At 41.1% G+C, this 18,476-nt stretch overlaps 1 protein-coding gene across 1 annotated transcript in view; it reads left to right on the forward strand.

The window, feature by feature from the left end:
- Nucleotides 1-1,779: 1,779 nt before the first annotated feature.
- The window catches only part of LOC139756434 (uncharacterized), a 35,951-nt gene continuing 19,254 nt past the window's right edge, over nucleotides 1,780-18,476 (forward strand). Inside the window, exon 1 of the mRNA XM_071675873.1 lies at nucleotides 1,780-1,956. The gene's annotated coding sequence lies outside the window, so the exon portion shown is untranslated. The remainder of the gene's footprint in view (nucleotides 1,957-18,476) is intronic.

Raw genomic sequence — 18,476 nt, forward strand, 5'->3', positions numbered from 1 at the left:
TGCTCTTGCAGCGGTCTTCACCAACTCGTTTGGCTCAATACGTCCGCGGGGTAGATACGCAACTCGGGGACGAAGGATTTCGTGTGGTGGTGCAGTAAACTTCTCTCGAACTGTCGGATGAGGTTCGAGTGCTGGTTCGTCGGGAGTGTGGAGAATCAAGTACACTAAACGCAATCTGGTAGGTAGTATAAGAGGAACGGTAGATAATTGCATAATTGCCATTCTTTTGCACCTTTTCTAGCAGCCCCTATTGTGTGGTGGATAAGAAGGAGGAGCAGGCAGGGAGAGGTACAGGCACAGACCTACGTGAGTTAGGGAAGAATTAAAGTTGTGTGGATGGTCTTCGAGTTTAGATGTAGGGGGTCCAAAGTGTCTAAAGTCGGCGAAGAATATTGAAGCAGCGGCTGCACGACTTGATGGCGGTGACGTGTTCCGTCCAACTTAATCATTCGTCCAGCAGCGAGAGAGAGAGAGAGACTTAGTGTGCCCGAACAACTTGAAGGGGGTGATGGAAATTAATCTGACAACAAGAGCGAGACGAGGTTGATTTTGATTTTCTAATTTCCACTGCAAGAGCGACGCGTCTGCTGTGCGTGTTCGTTCCTATGGGCGGCGGCCCAGAGGAGGAGGATACAAGGTGCATAGAGGTCAAGGGACTGGGCCTCAAGGCGAATTAACGTCCATAATCACGATGGTTGATGGTGAAGGGGCTTGGAGGTCATCCAGGTCTGGCTATCCTGGAGAGCGATGTCGTCAGGAGAGGTTCTCTCGCCGTTGAGACCGGTGGACGTAGTTATCTCTGCTCCCGAAGCTCTGGCGAGGTCCTTGAAGGAGAGAGCCACAGAGGTCTCGTATTCCCCCTATTGTCGAGAAAGTCTGGGAAACTTACAAGGCAGTGGGGTAGTTTAGGAGGAAAAAATCACTCAACTTTCAGTTTCCCATACTAGTGACTGATGTTGCATTGTTGCAGAGGGTGTAGTAGCTTGTTAGGGCATTATGATGTCTTATCGAGCCGTACTTCTCATGAATTACTCTGTTATGGAGGGCCTTGTAGAGGTATTATTTCTGCTGCAGAAGGCCACGTCTCGGCTCTGCATTAGCTTCAATGTGGGGTAGTGATTCAAGGCACGTCAGCTGCGTGTAATCTTACCGATCTCTCAGGCAAGAAGCGACGGGAAGGCTTCCGGGATGGTGCTAAAGTAATTTCCCATTGAGCCTGTGTGTATGCACAGGCGTGGATACATGCATGCGTGTACGTCTGTGTGTATGTATGTATATATGTGTGTGTGTGTGTGTGTGTGTGTGTGTGTGTGTGTGTGTGAGCGCGCGCGCTTCAGCAGCACTACACGCAGTGCGAGCTCCACCTTTACGATTCGTGGATTCAATGGAACAGACTGCCCTTGTCAAGAGAGCTGTCATATCACGACGATCGACGTAGTGACAACCACACGTACATATGGTTTATCCGTTAGTAACGTAAACACCAATATCATGCAACAAAACCGAATCGGAAGAACATATGCGTGCAATGATTGCATATTCTAGCAAATAACAGTGTGCAATATCAATATGCATGTGTATAACTGCATACAACGTATTCTTGTTGTATCACCATGAATCATATATCACTAGTGCCATCAGAACAATGTTTTCTGGTAAATTTTATGAATGAATTGGAAACTCTGATGAGCCACGCGGTACGACAAGTTCTCCTCCGCACCGGCAGCACATCCCAAGCAGACACAAGGGACTATTCGTAGGGTTGGGATGTTTCGTGTCAGTTCGCATCTGTGTGTTAGAAGGAAAGGTGTACTTCTCGTATATCTTGAGAAGTTTGTGCTCCAGCTTGGAAAAGCTTATGACAGCTTATAAATGAAATGAGAACTAAAGTTAGAAACGAGATTAATTTGTCTTAAATAGTGTGCAGTGACAAGCTATATATCAACGATTTAACAGGTCAGTTTATACTATTATGTACATGATTTCTGTAGAAAAATAATATCTTTTGATGAAAGTGATGTGTTTGGATTCCTTGACAGATCACACAATGCAGCATGAGATGCAAATCATTTCTCCACTCTAAAGCATTAGGAAATGTTAACGACAAGTTTCCATGATGGACTTAATGCTTTTGCCGACGACATATACTTCGTGTTTTGGAGTTATGTTTTCATACGTAATGTAATAGCAGCCCTTTGCCATATGCAAGTGGTATTTCCCCAGTCCTGAGTTAGAGAGGCAAGTAATGAAGTACAGTGATAAGCTAAACAGTACGATTATTTCTAAAACGAAATTTGGATAACCTTTCTGTTATATTTTATAATTTATTTGAACGAGTCGGCTTCAAGAAGGAAGGCCGACGATAAGACACATCGAACTCCGATTCGATTACGTGAAAGTAGTCTTTCGTAATTCAAAATTTTTTAGTCAAATGCAGATGCAAATTATTTCCTTAGCTTTGTAAACAGAAAAAAATATAATGGGTTCCGAAAAAAATTATGGACAAAAATTATGGTTCTGCGATGAGGAGTGAAAGCTATATATGCAGGGGAATTATTCTTGAGAGTATAGGGAATCTTATCTGGGAACGTATCTGAAATAGTCGTCATCCTTCTTGACCAAGGCAAAAAACAACAGAACGTATATATATATATATATATATATATATATATATATATATATATATATATATATATATATATATATATATATATCTTTGCGGGGGAGTAGACCTCTGGATTCAATTACATGTTAATACACTGAAATTAGAAATGACATATATTTGTTCAATGATTATATATATATATATATATATATATATATATATATATATATATATATATATATATATATATATATATATATATACTGTCTGCTCGAGGCTAAACTCCGAGTGAAAAGTCACTCTGGCGTGGCTATCATCGTCAGTTGACGAAATAGAGTACATCTCGTCAAAGAACTTCTTGGTTCAAAGGAGTCCATCCTGTCCCTTCTTTGAAAGTGCAAAAGCCCCTGGAAAATGGGACCTCGGTAACAATAATATTATTATAATATATATATATATATATATATATATATATATATATATATATATATATATATATATATATACTGAAAATGTAGACAAAACACCTTACGAGAACATGACAACTTCAACAAGTACAATAGTTATTGGTCCATATAACTCAGTCAAGAGAAATTAGACCCCACCATCAATCGTAGACTAGTGCATAATTTTGTCCCATAAACTATCCAAGGCCCGCCCGTTCCCTCCCTTGTCCCTCGGTGCGCCAAGTCCCTCTTCCTTCCCCCTACTTCCAGTGGTTCCCTCCCTCTCCCATAACTAACCCCCCTTCCCCTATCCCTCTTACTGTTCCTCTTGCCTGCCTGCCTGGAGTGCAGCATAGATTACCTCGCGTGTCAAGCGTGCGTCATTGACTGGCTTGTGTTTTATTCAAGGAGTCCTCGTGTTATGGGTCTTCCGATACAAGTTCCTCCCCGTATTGTGAGTCGGAGGTGGAGGGGGCCGTTAGAAGAGGAAACGATCGTTATTGCTAAAGAAACATGGAAGGGATACGAGTGCTGTGTGACGTGCCTCGTCACCTTAGTCTCGGTGTTTTGTGACGTGCCCTTCCTTAGTGTGGATGTTGTGTGACGTGCCTCCACCCGTAGTATGGATGTTGTGTGACGTGCATCCACCCCTAGTGTGGATGATGTATGACGTGTTTCCACCTTTAGTGTAGATGTTTTGTGACGCTTCCATCCTTAGTGTGGATATTGTGTGACGTGCCTCCACCCTTAGTGTGGATAATGTGTGACGTGCCTCCACCCTACGTGTGGATGATGTGTGACGTGCCTCCTCCCTTGGTCTATGTATGACGTGCCTCTCCCTTAGTCTTGGTGTTGTATGACGTGCCGCCTCCTTTAGTCTCGGTGTTTTGTGACGTGTCTCCTCCCTTGGTGTCAGTATTCTGACGTGCTGTGCTTCCACCCTTAGTCTGGGTGTTATGTGACGTGCCTTTTCCCTTGATTTAAGCGTTGTACACAACATGCGTCTTCTCACTTAGGGTGTGACGTGCCTTCTCCCTTACTTAGTGTCTCCTTTAGATTGTGTGCTGTATGAGGCACCTTCTCCCTTAGTCTGGGGTTTGTGACGTGGTTTCTCTCATATTTAGGTGTTATATGATGTATTTTCTCCTTTAGTTTGAGTGTTGTGACGTACATTCTCCCTTAGTCTGAATGTTATATGACGTGTCTTCTCCCTGGGTGTTGTGACGTGTCTCATGTCTTGTATAGGTGTTCTAAGACGTGCCTTCTCCCGTATGTGAAGGTGCTGCGACGGACTACCTCACCTGTTCAGGGTGTCGTGTGACGCACCTAAATCCCCGATTCTCGGTATTATGTGACGTTCTTCCTGCCCTAACCCAACCATTGTTACAACCCAGCTCGCTTATTATGCATTACCTGGTCTTTCTTCCCAGTCGAGTAACAACGAAAGATATTGCGATTTTATGACGGCTTGCGATTAGTTTTTATATATATCGCGCATTACCATATTTTTGTATCCATAAATCAGTGGAAAATACAAAGACCTCTCCACTCTTACGGGCCCTGACACAACCAGTGACGTGAAACTCTAAATGTTCTGTGACCGTAATGTTGTGGTTGAGCTACTTCGAAGAGGTATCATTATATATATATATATATATATATATATATATATATATATATATATATATATATATATATATATATATATATATATATATATGTTGGAGAGGATCACAATTTTGTTTACCAAATGGCGTCCTAGCTTCGTCTCTTCGATGTATATCAACTGACTTATATTTCTCTCTTGTGTCTCCCCTGATGATGTGATTATTACAAGAAAGTGAACTTGGGAACTTTTCGTGTTTCATTTTCCCCGTGGACTCATAGGATATATATATATATATATATATATATATATATATATATATATATATATATATATATATATTTCATACTATTCGTCATTTCCCGCATTAGCGAGGTAGCGCTAAGAACAGAGGACTGGGCCTTTGAGGGAATATCCTCACCTGGCCCCCTTCTCTGTTCCTTCTTTTGGAAAAAAAAAAAAAAAAAAAAAAAAAAAAAAAAACGAGAGGGGAGGATTTCCAGCCCCCCGCTCCCTTCCCTTTTAGTCGCCTTCTACGACACGCAGGGAATACGTGGGAAGTATTCTTTCTCCCCTATCCCCAGGGATAATATATATATATATATATATATATATATATATATATATATATATATATATATAATATATATAATATATATAATATATATATATATATATATATATATATATATATATATATATATGTGTGTGTGTGTGTGTGTGTGTGTGTGTGTGGTGTGTGTGTGTGTGTGTGTGTGTGTGTGTGTGTGTAAATAGATAATAAGATAGATTCTTTTGTAAAACAAATCATATCAGATAACGTTTTTGTGGAAACAGTTCTTGCCTTCAGCGCAGTAGGTGGGTTTACCAACCAGGGCCGTATCGTGTCTTGTAGAGTTGAGTATTTTATGATCGTAATTTTTTTTTTTTTTCATCAACCAACAATTTGCAAGGGTTATCGTGTTTGGCATCATCAATATCGTCCAAGATTAGAGTTCTATATTATGCTATACATCCGGAGATTATTATAGATTATTATAGCGTAAGTACATCCAGTTACCTTTCATCGCTTTCCTTCAAAGTGACCCGTGTGTTCTTGCTGCAGACCTTTGCAACCCTCTGCTCTCGCAAACCCAGGTTGAAGGTTCGAATTTTTGCAACGGGGTTATTTGTTCTGGGCGACGCGTGCCATTTTATTACTCTGTGCTATTATCACTACGATCGAATTCGTCACAGTGACATATGGCGCAGTGCCATAATACTGTAATATATCGTGAGTGTGTGTGCTGTGTTGTCACTGCTCTATAGCTCTGTAGTGCTATCATATCACTGTTTTACTTTGTGTATTTTACACAGTCGCAAAATTATATTGTATATGTGCTGTATTCTCAACCTTATCCCGTAACTGTGGTAAATAATTAGAGTTACATACCATTCCATTAAACTGTCTGTGTTCGTGGGTTATGTTATCATTATTTTGCATAGAGTAATGGGCTATGTTATCACCTGTTTTGTATCTTGTATTGAGTTATGTTATCATCTTTTTGTATCATGTAATGGGCTATGTTATCACCTGTTTCGTATCATGTAATGGGCTATGTTATCACCTGTTTTGTATCGTGTATTGAGTTATGTTATCATCTTTTTGTATCATGTAATGGGCTATGTTATCTCCTGTTTCGTATCATGTAATGGGCTATGTTATCTCCTGTTTTGTATCATGTAATGGGCTATGTTATCACCTGTTTTGTATCATGTAATGGGCTATGTTATCTCCTGTTTCGTATCATGTAATGGGCTATGTTATCTCCTGTTTCGTATCATGTAATGGGCTATGTTATCACCTGTTTTGTATCATGTAATGGGCTATACTATCACCTGTTTTGTATCATGTAATGGGCTATGCTATCACCTGTTTCGTATCATGTAATGGGCTATGTTATCTCCTGTTTTGTATCATGTATTAGGCTATGTTATCACCTGTTTTGTATCATGTAATGGGCTATGTTATCACCTGTTTTGTATCATGTAATGGGCTATGCTATCACCTGTTTCGTATCATGTTATGGGCTATGTTATCTCCTGTTTTGTATCGTGTATTGGGCTATGTTATCTCCTGTTTCGTATCATGTAATGGGCTATGTTATCACCTGTTTTGTATCATGTAATGGGCTATGTTATCACCTGTTTTGTATCATGTAATGGGCTATACTATCACCTGTTTTGTATCATGTAATGGGCTATGTTATCACCTGTTTTGTATCATGTAATGGGCTATGTTATCACCTATTTTGTATCATGTAATGGGCTATGTTATCTCCTGTTTTGTATCGTGTAATGGGCTATGTTATCACCTATTTTGTATCATGTAATGGGCTATGTTATCTCCTGTTTTGTATCGTGTAATGGGCTATGTTATCACCTATTTTGTATCATGTAATGGGCTATGTTATCTCCTGTTTTGTATCATGTAATGGGCTATGTTATCACCTATTTTGTATCATGTAATGGGCTATGTTATCTCCTGTTTTGTATCGTGTAATGGGCTATGTTATCTCCTGTTTTGTATCAGGTATCGGGCTATGTTATCACCTGTTTTGCATGGTGTGCTGGGCTGTTATCACCTGTTTTGCATGGTGTGCTGGGCTGTTATCAGTTGTACCGAGTATGTGTGCTAGATCGCTACTCTGTTATATCAAGCTTGTGTTCGACAGTTGTTGCCGTTTTGTGAGTATGAAAGTGTTGCTGTGTTCTACCGTGACTGTTTTCCATACTTCCTTCATCATCATATTTCAGTTTTTATCTCATGGTTGTACCATTGTTATATTATGGTTGTACCATACTGTGATTGTTATGGCTGTACCATACTGTGGCTGTAATATCAGGGTTGTACCATACTGTGATTGTTATGTTATGGTTGTACCATACTGTGGCTGTAATATCAGGGTTGTACCATACTGTGATTGTTATGTTATGGTTGTACCATACTGTGGCTGTAATATCAGGGTTGTACCATACTGTGATTGTTATGGCTGTACCATACTGTGGCTGTAATATCAGGGTTGTACCATACTGTGACCATACTGTGACTTCTATTAGGGTTGTACCATACTGTGGCTGTGATATCAGGGTTGTAACGTGATCTCTGTCCTATGGCTTGGTTATACCATACCTTGACTTTTATAACGTGGTTGTACCATACTGTCCATGATATCTCATGGTTGTACCATACTGTCCATGATATCTCATGGTTGTAGCATACTGTCCATGATATCTCATGGTTGTACCATACTGTCCATGATATCTCATAGGTTGTACCATACTGTCCATGATATCTCATGGTTGTACCATAGTGTCCCTCTTATATCATGGTTGTAACAGACCTATTATAGCTATGCAATACTGTCCCGTTATATCATAGTTGTAACATACTGTCCCAGTTATATAACAGCTGTATCATACTGTCCGAGTTATATCACAGCTGTACCTTACTGTTGTATCATGGTTGTACCATAGTGCCACTTTGTGATATGGTTGTACCATACTGTCATATATCATAGTTGTACCATAGTGCCACTATGTGATATGGTTGTACCATACTGTTATATATCATGGTTGTACCATAGTGCCACTATGTGATATGGTTGTACCATACTGTTATATATCATGGTTGTACCATACTGCCACTATATTGTTATGGTTTTAGTATAGTCACTATATTATAATTATCATTGTACCAGACTGTCACTATATTATATGTTAGGTACTATACTGTCTCAGTTATATGATGGTCATACTATACTGTTCCTGTTTTGTCATGGCTATACCATAACGTCACAAATATATTGTTTATCTTTACTATATCGTTCACAGTGCTATATCGTCCGTATATTTATATATTCCGTATGCTGCAGTCATGTTATTGTAAATGCTTAACTGTGGTGTCAGGGAGCAGTATTTCACTTGGTGTTGTAAATCTCAAAGAAATTATGGCACAATATATCGCGTCATATATTTATAATAGTCCACTAAATCCTGAGTATATTACATAATGAACATATTCTGGGAATATATTTATTATAACTGGATTCAAACGCGTCAGTATGGTAGAGTGTGTGTTAGTTATATAATCTACATAACTTTGTTGTGTATTGTGAATACATTGCAGTATACCATTATATCATGCTATTGGTTATACCAGCTAATCATATCACAAATTATGTCAGGCGTTTGTATTATGAGTATGATGTTTGCTCACACTGAACCTTATATCAATATATGATCGTGTTATTAAGTCTTTTTGTATAATTCTTTAGCGTTATCTTTTATAACAGTTGTATACTGTGTTGTATTAATATGTTACTTTGAGTATATATATATATATATATATATATATATATATATATATATATATATATATATATATATATGTGTGTGTGTGTGTGTGTGTGTGTGTGTGTGTTGGGCCATTCCTCGTCTGTTTCCTTGCGCTACCTCGCTAACGCGGGAGACAGCGATTAAGGGTAATAATAAAAAAATAAAAAATGAAAAAAAAAAAAAAATATATATATATATATATATATATATATATATATATATATATATATATATATATATATATATATATATATATATAGCGTCAGTATGGGGTATGCAGTCACTTAATGTCTTCACACGTGTGTCATATTGTAAGTACTATACCAATGCATCAGTTTTGCAGAGACTGTTTGCAGACTGTATCTCACATGTTACAAGACTGTTATTTCCTAGTAACTGTTACTTCCGTTAATGCGATGTCACTGCAGTCGTTACTAGGTATAGCATTGTAGAAGCGATGTCGGGAGTCTTATGCCATGAGCATTATATCAGTGTGGCATGTCGCTCGTATAGATCATACAGTATCGGCGTATTATATCGCAAGTGTAATACTGCAAGCAAAGGACCAACATGTTATATCGCGAATGTTATATCGTAAATTTATCGCGAGTGTAATACCGTAAGTGTAGGGTCAGATATGTATCATGAGTCTTAAATCGTAAGTATAACCTCAGTATATCGCGAGTGTAATACTGTTAGTGTAGGATCATACATTATATCCCGAGTCTTCTATCGTAAGTATAACCTCAGTGTATCGCGAGTATTATATCGTAGGTATAACCTCAGTATATCGCGAGAATTATATCGTAGGTAGAACCTCAGTATATCGCGAGTGTTATATCGTAAGTATAACCTCAGTATATCGCGAGTATTATATCGTAGGTATAACCTCAGTATATCGCGAGTATTATATCGTAGGTATAACCTCAGTATATCGCAAGTGTTATATCGTAGGTACAACCTCAGTATATCGCGAGTATTATATCGTAGGTATAACCTCAGTATATCGCGAGAATTATATCGTAGGTATAACCTCAGTATATCGCGAGTGTTATATCGTAAAGATGCCAGATATATCGAGTGTATTGTACCATAAACACATCATCAGTATGATATATGGCAAGTGCTGTGCTCTGGTGTTGTAACCCATGACCAATTAATGAGGCTGTCTCTTTATTCGGCCCATGACCCTTGTCCCATTTGGACGTAGCGAGCAAATCTCTTCGATTTTGCCAGCCCTGCCTCTGTGGGAAAGGAAACTAACTCATTTACATTTCATACGTATTTATCCTATTTTTTTTTTGAGCACTTAACAACCTTATTGGCTATCAAATTATTCCTTTTTCGTCTGTCCTCAGCGAGGAAGTGTCAGTAACAGAGCGAGAACCTGAAGTACGTGTCCCAACTCGGCACCTGTTGTCTCCTGTAAAATGGGATGATACAAGAGGAGAGGGAGGATACCTAGCCATTCCCAGCTCCCGTCCCTCTTCGTAACCTTCATCGAAACGCGTGTAGCATTATTTGTACCCAGTAATCAGTATGAGACCATCAAGTCTGTCGTCTGTGTAGGGAATAACGACCACTTTGCTTCGTGTGGAGGCACCGGACTGCCTCACAGTCCAGTGTGTTTACAGACGCCAACAAAAGGCTGGTTGCCTCGGAGGGGGCAGTAAAGTGGCACTGGGCGAGCCGTGCCAGCAGTGTGTACAGTCCGTCCTGGCCCTCACACACACACGCAGACAACCCAGACCTCCTGGCTTCATCCCCAGTGGGGAGTGCCAAAGCATTTTCCGAGTCTAGCTGCTTCCATCAGTTTGCCTTTGACTGCCGTCACTCTGATGGGCCCGGTTAATCAGGCCCGGGCAATGATCAGCCATGCGGAGGTAACTGACATTGATTGGCCTCGTTCCCTTTACTCGAAACACTAATTAGGGAAAATACATCCGTGGTAAAAAGGGAGAGAGAGAGAGAGAGAGAGAGAGAGAGAGAGAGAGAGAGAGAGAGAGTAATCAGGTTAGAGGTACGGGAGAAGACTTGGATCGTATAGCATACAGGCTGGCTCCGTTGGCTGGACTGACGACCCACTATCGCTAGGGGTCAAAATCCTGCTTATTTATTGGGGAAGGTAGTTCCTCGGATCGATCAATGTATGAGTATTAATCTACGGAAGCTTAGGTAAGAGCTGTGAGATCTGTAGTGTCATCCAAGTCTCGTCCGTTGTAGGTAGGAAGTCCATTTTCGTTGATTTATTCCCGAAATCTTCAAGTGACATCGGGTATAAAGACCACCTTACAGCACTACCCGAGTGTCTCCCAAATTATTATTCCATAAGCGAGGTGGACAGACTGTGGTTGTATGTGTGCGTGTGTGTGTGTGAGAGATGCAATACGTCCGTCAGCGGGGTCTGCGGGCCGGGGAGGGCTTGCAGCCAAGCAATCCAACCGGCAGAGCCAGTCTGCTTCGCCTCAGCAGGTATACTTCACAGACTTATCAAGTTTCCGCCTCAATACTTCCACTGCTGAGGTTATCACGTCGTCGGGGAGGAGGAGGAGGTGGTGGGCAGGTAAGGTGACGATGGCACTGAGAAATGAGTAGAGGAAAAGAGCTGTGGAGGAGAAGAGGGACATCAGCGTGCAAGTGTGATGATGATGTTGGACGGCTGTGTGGGTGTCAAGGTCGTGTTGGAACGGGGTTAGGTATTGTAGGTTCTGGATCCGCCTGTAATGATGATGGTGAGTCCACAAGGTTGTGGGAGCGCTTGTAATGATGATTGTGATGATGATGGAGACGGTAATAGTGATAGTGGCAGTGGCGGGGATAGTGATGTAAACAGTGAGAAAGACTGACAGTGATGATGGTGGGTAATGAAGGCGATAAGGATGCTCAGTTATGATAGGTCTTGACTCAGGGGCGTGGGAGGGGAAGGCAGGAAGTGAGGGAGGAGAGGATGCAGTCTTGCCGCGGGCAGTTCCTGGCCCCCCACCACCGCCACACCACCACCACCACTGCTCCCGTGGGAGACTGGCGACCCAGTATAACCTCCCGGGCCAAACCACCACGTGAGATGTCATATGTCTCAGTCTGTGTATGATGAACAGGCATTATATGCACGCCGATACTAAGAAAAACAACTGACTGTCTGCTGTACCTTAAATATACCTGACGTTGGTTTCACGGAAACTTCTACCCTCACAGCTTAGGATGGGACCTTCTACCCTTCACAGCTTGGGATGGGACCTTCTACCCTTCACAGCTTAGGATGGGACCTCACCTTACGTATACATGACGATGGTTTCGGCGGTCTTCTACCCCTCACAGCTTGGTCTGGGACCTTCTACCCTCACAGCTTGGTATGGGACCTTCTACCCTCACAGCTTGGTCTGGGACCTTCTACCCTCACAGCTTGGTATGGGACCTTCTACCCTCACAGCTTGGTATGGGACCTTCCCCTATTTTACGTATAACTGACGATGGTTGTAGAAGTCTACTTCCCCCACACTTCGGTCTGGGACCTTACCTTACTTTGAATATACCTAACAACGGTTTGGGAGGTCGTCTACCTCCTACACCTCCGCCTGGGGGACTCAACTCACGCATAACTGGTGACGGTGTCGGAGGCCTTCTGCTCCCCATCATAGCTGGGTCTGGGACCAAGCTATCGTGGCGCCCCTTTGATCAGTCAGGCTGCTGGAGACTGCAACCCGCAGGCCTAAGTATCCATGACATCCAGCCTCCTATGTACACCCTATACGCACCTCTCCAGGCCCTTCGTTTGTGCGTACGGTAAACAACGAAGATGTATGCGTATATCGGCTTGTTTGTGTCTGTGCCTATGTGTGGAAAAGACTTACACTTCTTCGCTTAAATGTCCTTACAAAGCGATCATACCTTTGTCTGAGTATGTAGTCGTGTTTGGAAAGTGATTACACCTGTGGCTGTCTTTGTCTGCATGGACAGCAAAGGCCGTGTACCTATGTGTATGTTTCTATGGACATCAGTGGCAGAAAACCTCCGTCTGTTTTTGCCAGCATGGACATCAACGGCACTGTACCTCGCTCTGTTTATGTCTGTTTAAGGCCAACAGTGACAGTATACCTCCTTGCATGCCTGTGTGGACATCAACGTCAGTAGACTTCTCTTTGTGTAGTGGCAAAAAAATAACATGTATACCTCTGTTTACATTTGTGTAAATCAGTTTACCTCTGTCTGTTTACATGTGTAAATCAGTATACCTTTGTCTGTTTACATGTGTAAATCAGTATACCTCTCTGTTTACATGTGTAAATCAGTATACCTCTGTCTATTTACATCTATGTAAATCAGTATACTTTATGTAAAAACAGTATACTTTAGGTTGTTCAAACCTTAACGAACGCTGGTCGCTGTAGGGAAAATTGAACCACGAAGATCCGAGGATTTCCCTTCGATTCATAACTTTAAGACCAGACCACTTGGCTTGCATCTTGGTGGTGTGTGTGGTCTGCGAAACTTTCTGACTCTTATGTAACGTCAGGGATATACACACACACACACACACGTATCTCTGTATCCCTGCTGAAGATGTGAGTTGACTCGAAAGCTCTCGGTAATCTTAGCGTTTTATTTCCCATGTGGTTTGAAGCGTATCCCAGAATCACGTGTTCCTACGTGAGTTATCTGCTCCTTAACTTATGCACGTGGAAAAAAAAGGAATATCGTGTGCTTTGCCGAGTGTGATCAAGAAATGAGATATCTCAAAATCGAGAACAACGAAGAATATGATGATAAAAAATACCACCATTTAATCTTGTAAGAATAATTTCAACTTGTCCTGGATAATAAGCGTCTGTTTTAAACCTTTCTGTATATAACTTAGAGAGACTATTGGCCAATTATCACTCCCACGATGAAGTGTGAATATTTTTTTTTTGTTTAACATTTTCCCTCAAACACCGTATTTTAAAAATACGGGAGCGAGGTGGCTGGAACTTATTTATTTCATCGCGACGCCTCGACCTACAAGCCGGATGAGACGGATGAAGGTGTGAGGGAACAGGGTAAAAAGTCACTAATATCCTTGCTGGTGGCAACACAAAGCTCGTTTTTTATAGGAAAGCATAAAAGGGAGAGAAAATGGGCAGTGGGGCGTATTACGCGATAACAATTACAGAGCTTTCTTCATACTTTATATCAGACATGTATTTTGTGTATGTGTGTGTGTGTGTGTGTGTGTGTGTGTGTGTGTGTGTGTGTGTGTGTGTGTGTGTGTGTATGTATGTATGTATGTATGTATGTATGTGTGTGTGTGTGTGTGTGTGTGTGTGTGTGTATGTATGTATGTATGTATGTATGTATGTATGTATGTATGTAGGTATGTATGTATGTATGTATGTATGTATGTATGTATGTATGTGTGTGTGTGTGTGTGTGTGTGTGTGTGTGTGTGTGTACTTTATCCCCAAAGGTACAATGGTCAAAATAAATTTTGCTGATGTATTTAAGTCATAGTTCAGAAATCTGCGTGTATGTCAATGATAATTACCAGTATTGTCATTTCAAAGTTCCAAAAACTTCACATTTCAAGTCCTTGCCTCTCCTGCCTCCTTCCTCATACAATGATTACGTTATCAAAGTCACACCGGAGTCTGCAATGCTGGGTACACTCACGCGAGCAATGTTCGTTATATGACAATAGCATGAAGCTAATTACATACAAATATATAAACATTTTTCTTTTTCTTTTAAACTATTCGCCATTTCCCGCGTTAGCGAGGTTGCGTTAAGAACAGAGGACTGGGCCTTTGAGGGAATATCCTCACCTGGCCCCCTTCTCTGTTCCTTCTTTTGGAAAATTGAAAAAAACGAGAGGGGAGGATATCCAGCCACCCGCTCCCTCCCCTTTTAGTCGCCTTCTACGACACGCAGGGAATACGTGGTAAGTATTCTTTTTCCCCTATCCCAGGGACGTATATATATATATATATATATATATATATATATATATATATATATATATATATATATATATATATTGCTTGTGTGTCTCGCCCTAACGCTAAGATAGCGCTAAGAACTCGGCCTTCAAGGTAAAATATTGCCTTGGCTCCTGCTATTATTCCTACTCTTGGAAAGGGATAATACAGGAGGGAAGGATTTCAATCCCCCCCCCCTCCCCTCCACCTCTCACGTCCTTCCCTCCTCCTCTAACCTGTCCACCTTTAAGACTCATACCTACAAATACTCGAGGAGTTTGAAGAAATCCTGCCTGCATTCTTCATCCTTGTGCATGTTAAACTACACCTCTCATGCGAAGCGGTCATGACTCGTGCATGCCCTCTGCCCTTGCCATGTCGACTACAGTATAGAAATAAGTCAGTTCCAGAAAGCTCTCGGTAACGTAGGCAAAACACATGGCAGAAACTTGGAATCTTATTCTTGACACACTTGTTTCGAACTTATCGACTTCGAAACACGTTTCGAGACCATGATTCCCAACTCCTAAGCTTGTGTGTCCTCTGCTACAGCTACTCCCATCCGCCAGTGAATGGTATTCGAATCCGTTTTGCTTCATCAAGTCGTATAGCGAACTTAGCTCTTGTATTACTGTATCGAGAGAAGGGGTCCATTTGTATTATTGAATCGAGAGAGGGGGTCGTCTAGTATTACTGTATCGAGATAGGGGGTCATCTTGTTTTACTGTATCGAGAAAGGGGGTCGTCTTGTATTACTGTATGGAGAAAGGGGGTCGTCTTGATTGCTGTATCGAGACAGGGGGTCTTCTAGTATTACTATATCGAGAGAGGCGGTCATCTTGTATTACAGTATCGAGACAGGGGGTCTTCTGTATTACTGTAACGAGAAAGGGGGTCGTCTTGTATTACTGTATGGAGAGAGGGAGTCATATTGTATTACTGTATCGAGAGAGGAGGTCGTCTTTTAATTTACTGTATCGAGAAAGGGGGTCGTCTTGTATTACTGTATCGAGAGAGAGGGGGGAGGGTTTCATATTCTATTACTGTATCGAAAGAAAGGAATCGTCTTTCATTAATGTATCGAGAGACAGGGTTGGGTGGGGGGTGGGGGGATGGTCATCTAGAATTTAACACAGGATTATTTTTTTGAAGATTATTTTTTTTATTATTGTGTAAACAGGAAGCTGTTGAGACGACAGAGACGGAAAAATCAAGTTTTTTTTTTTTTTTTGTAATTTTGGCATCGGACAGAGGCCGAGAATGATCGTGGACATGCAAAGAAACTCCTAAGCTGTTCCCTGTATTACAATGTCTGTAAATATGATCTTTGACCATCATTCCTTCAGAACACACACACACACACACACACACACACACACACACACACACACACACACACACAAAGAATATGTGTAAGAAAATAAAGTATGTCGCAAGCGTTGCCATTGCTAGCAACATCACGTATCACGTCCCACAGCCCATTTTCTCTCCCTTTTATGACTCTCTATAAAAAACGAGCTGTGTGTTGCCAGATGCACAGAGACATTAGTGTCATTTTTCCTTGTACAGTGTCGCATTTCGGTTGACTGTGAGGCACTATTACGTTCCTCATATAATTCTAATGTATTCTTTACAGTTTCTCAAACACCGCAGACCCAACAGCCCCTTAACATGACCCCCTCCCCAACCTCCTTCCTCCCAAATACTTCAGCTTCCCCTAAACCAGTCTATCCAGTTAACATACAAGAAATATGTTCATGGCCGCCACCTAGCAAGGAGAGCAAGGTTTGCTGCTTTTTATCAGTTACTTTCCTTGTCCTCATGTTCGACAGAGGTTAATAATAAACTACAGGTTGCTGACGACATCGGAGTCAACATGAATAAGTTACCCATCTAAGACACGGGCAAAGAGCAGTTTTTTTTAATCGACTGTGTCCTTTGGACTAGACACGTATGTTCTTTAGTGGAGACACTATAACCCGACTGTTAATAATAATGAATAATAATTAAAAAAAAGTGAAGAATATAAACCAGAGGTGAATCTCACGGTACAAAATTAGTATCATTATCCAAGATGTTTTTATATAGGTTGACTTCATCTCTCGAGAGCTTAACTGAACTTCAGTTGCCTCAGCGCTGAAGATGTCAGGCTGAATGGAACGCTAATGAAAACGCTCTTTAAGCTAATTACTCATCCTTCTGGAAGATCATTACGTCCTAATGCCCCATGAAGCTTAAGGGGAATGACTGAAATGATTTATGTAAAATACGTCCACTCTACGTCCTAATGCCCCATGAAGCTTAAGGGGAATGACTGAAATGATTCATGTAAAATACGTCCACTCCCTCCCACTCAAGTCACTCAAACCGAATCGATGCTTGGGGCGCAGTCGATTTTCTTCGAGCGTACACACAAGAGGAACTGCAGATGGTGATACCTTTGAAGGGCCATAGGTGCCCGCAGTGCCCCCAAACCTATGGGGCAAGAGTGATTTCCCACTCCAGGATCGTTTTAATGTGAGACAACCGGGCTTGATATGCAGCCCTTCGAGAACTTGGCATGAAAATCCGGGTCTGTCTGGGGTCAGGTAACTCACACTCGGCCAAGTAGGAGAGACATGACAGGCCGGGGGCTGGAAACTTTCCTGGGCTTCAGAATAAGTTACAGGAGTGCGGCGAGCTGAGAGGACTGGGGTGCCCTGGGAAACCAACCCTTAGGTAACGTATATTGTACCCAGATGCTCTCATTAGATACTGAGTGATGGTCGAGATGAATTCTAGATACGCTGTCAGGCCTTTGGCCCCAGGAATGATGAAGAGTTGACCTGTATTGCGCTAAATAAGAGCTTATTTGGTGACAATGAATTCAATTTGAATGAATAAGGAACGTATCTGAGTTTATTTGAGGTTATAAGCAATAAGGAATATTACTAAGTTTATAAGCAATAAGGAACGTTTCTGAGATTATGTGAGGTTATAAGCAATAAGGAACGTTTCTGAGGTTATAAGCAATAAGGAACGCTTCTGAGGTTATAAGCAATAAGGAACGTTTCTGAGGTTATAAGCAATAAGGAACGTTTCTGAGGTTATAAGCAATAAGGAACGTTTCTGAGGTTATAAGCAGTAAGGAACGTTTCTGAGGTTATAAGCTAATAAGGAACGTTTCTGAGGTTATAAGCAATAAGGAACGTTTCTGAGGTTATAAGCAATAAGGAACGTTTCTGAGGTTATAAGCAATAAGAAACGTTTCTGAGGTTATAAGCAATAAGGAACGTTTCTGAGGTTATAAGCAATAAGGAACGTTTCTGAGGTTATAAGCAATAAGGAACGTTTCTGAGGTTATAAGCAATAAGGAACGTTTCTGAGGTTATAAGCAATAAGAACGTTTCTGAGGTTATAAGCAATAAGGAACGTTTCTGAGGTTATAAGCAATAAGAAACGTTTCTGAGGTTATAAGCAATAAGGAACGTTTCTGAGGTTATAAGCAATAA

Source organism: Panulirus ornatus, chromosome 21 (assembly GCF_036320965.1).
Source record: "Panulirus ornatus isolate Po-2019 chromosome 21, ASM3632096v1, whole genome shotgun sequence".
In the NCBI taxonomy this organism is placed as follows: Eukaryota; Metazoa; Arthropoda; class Malacostraca; order Decapoda; family Palinuridae; genus Panulirus; species Panulirus ornatus.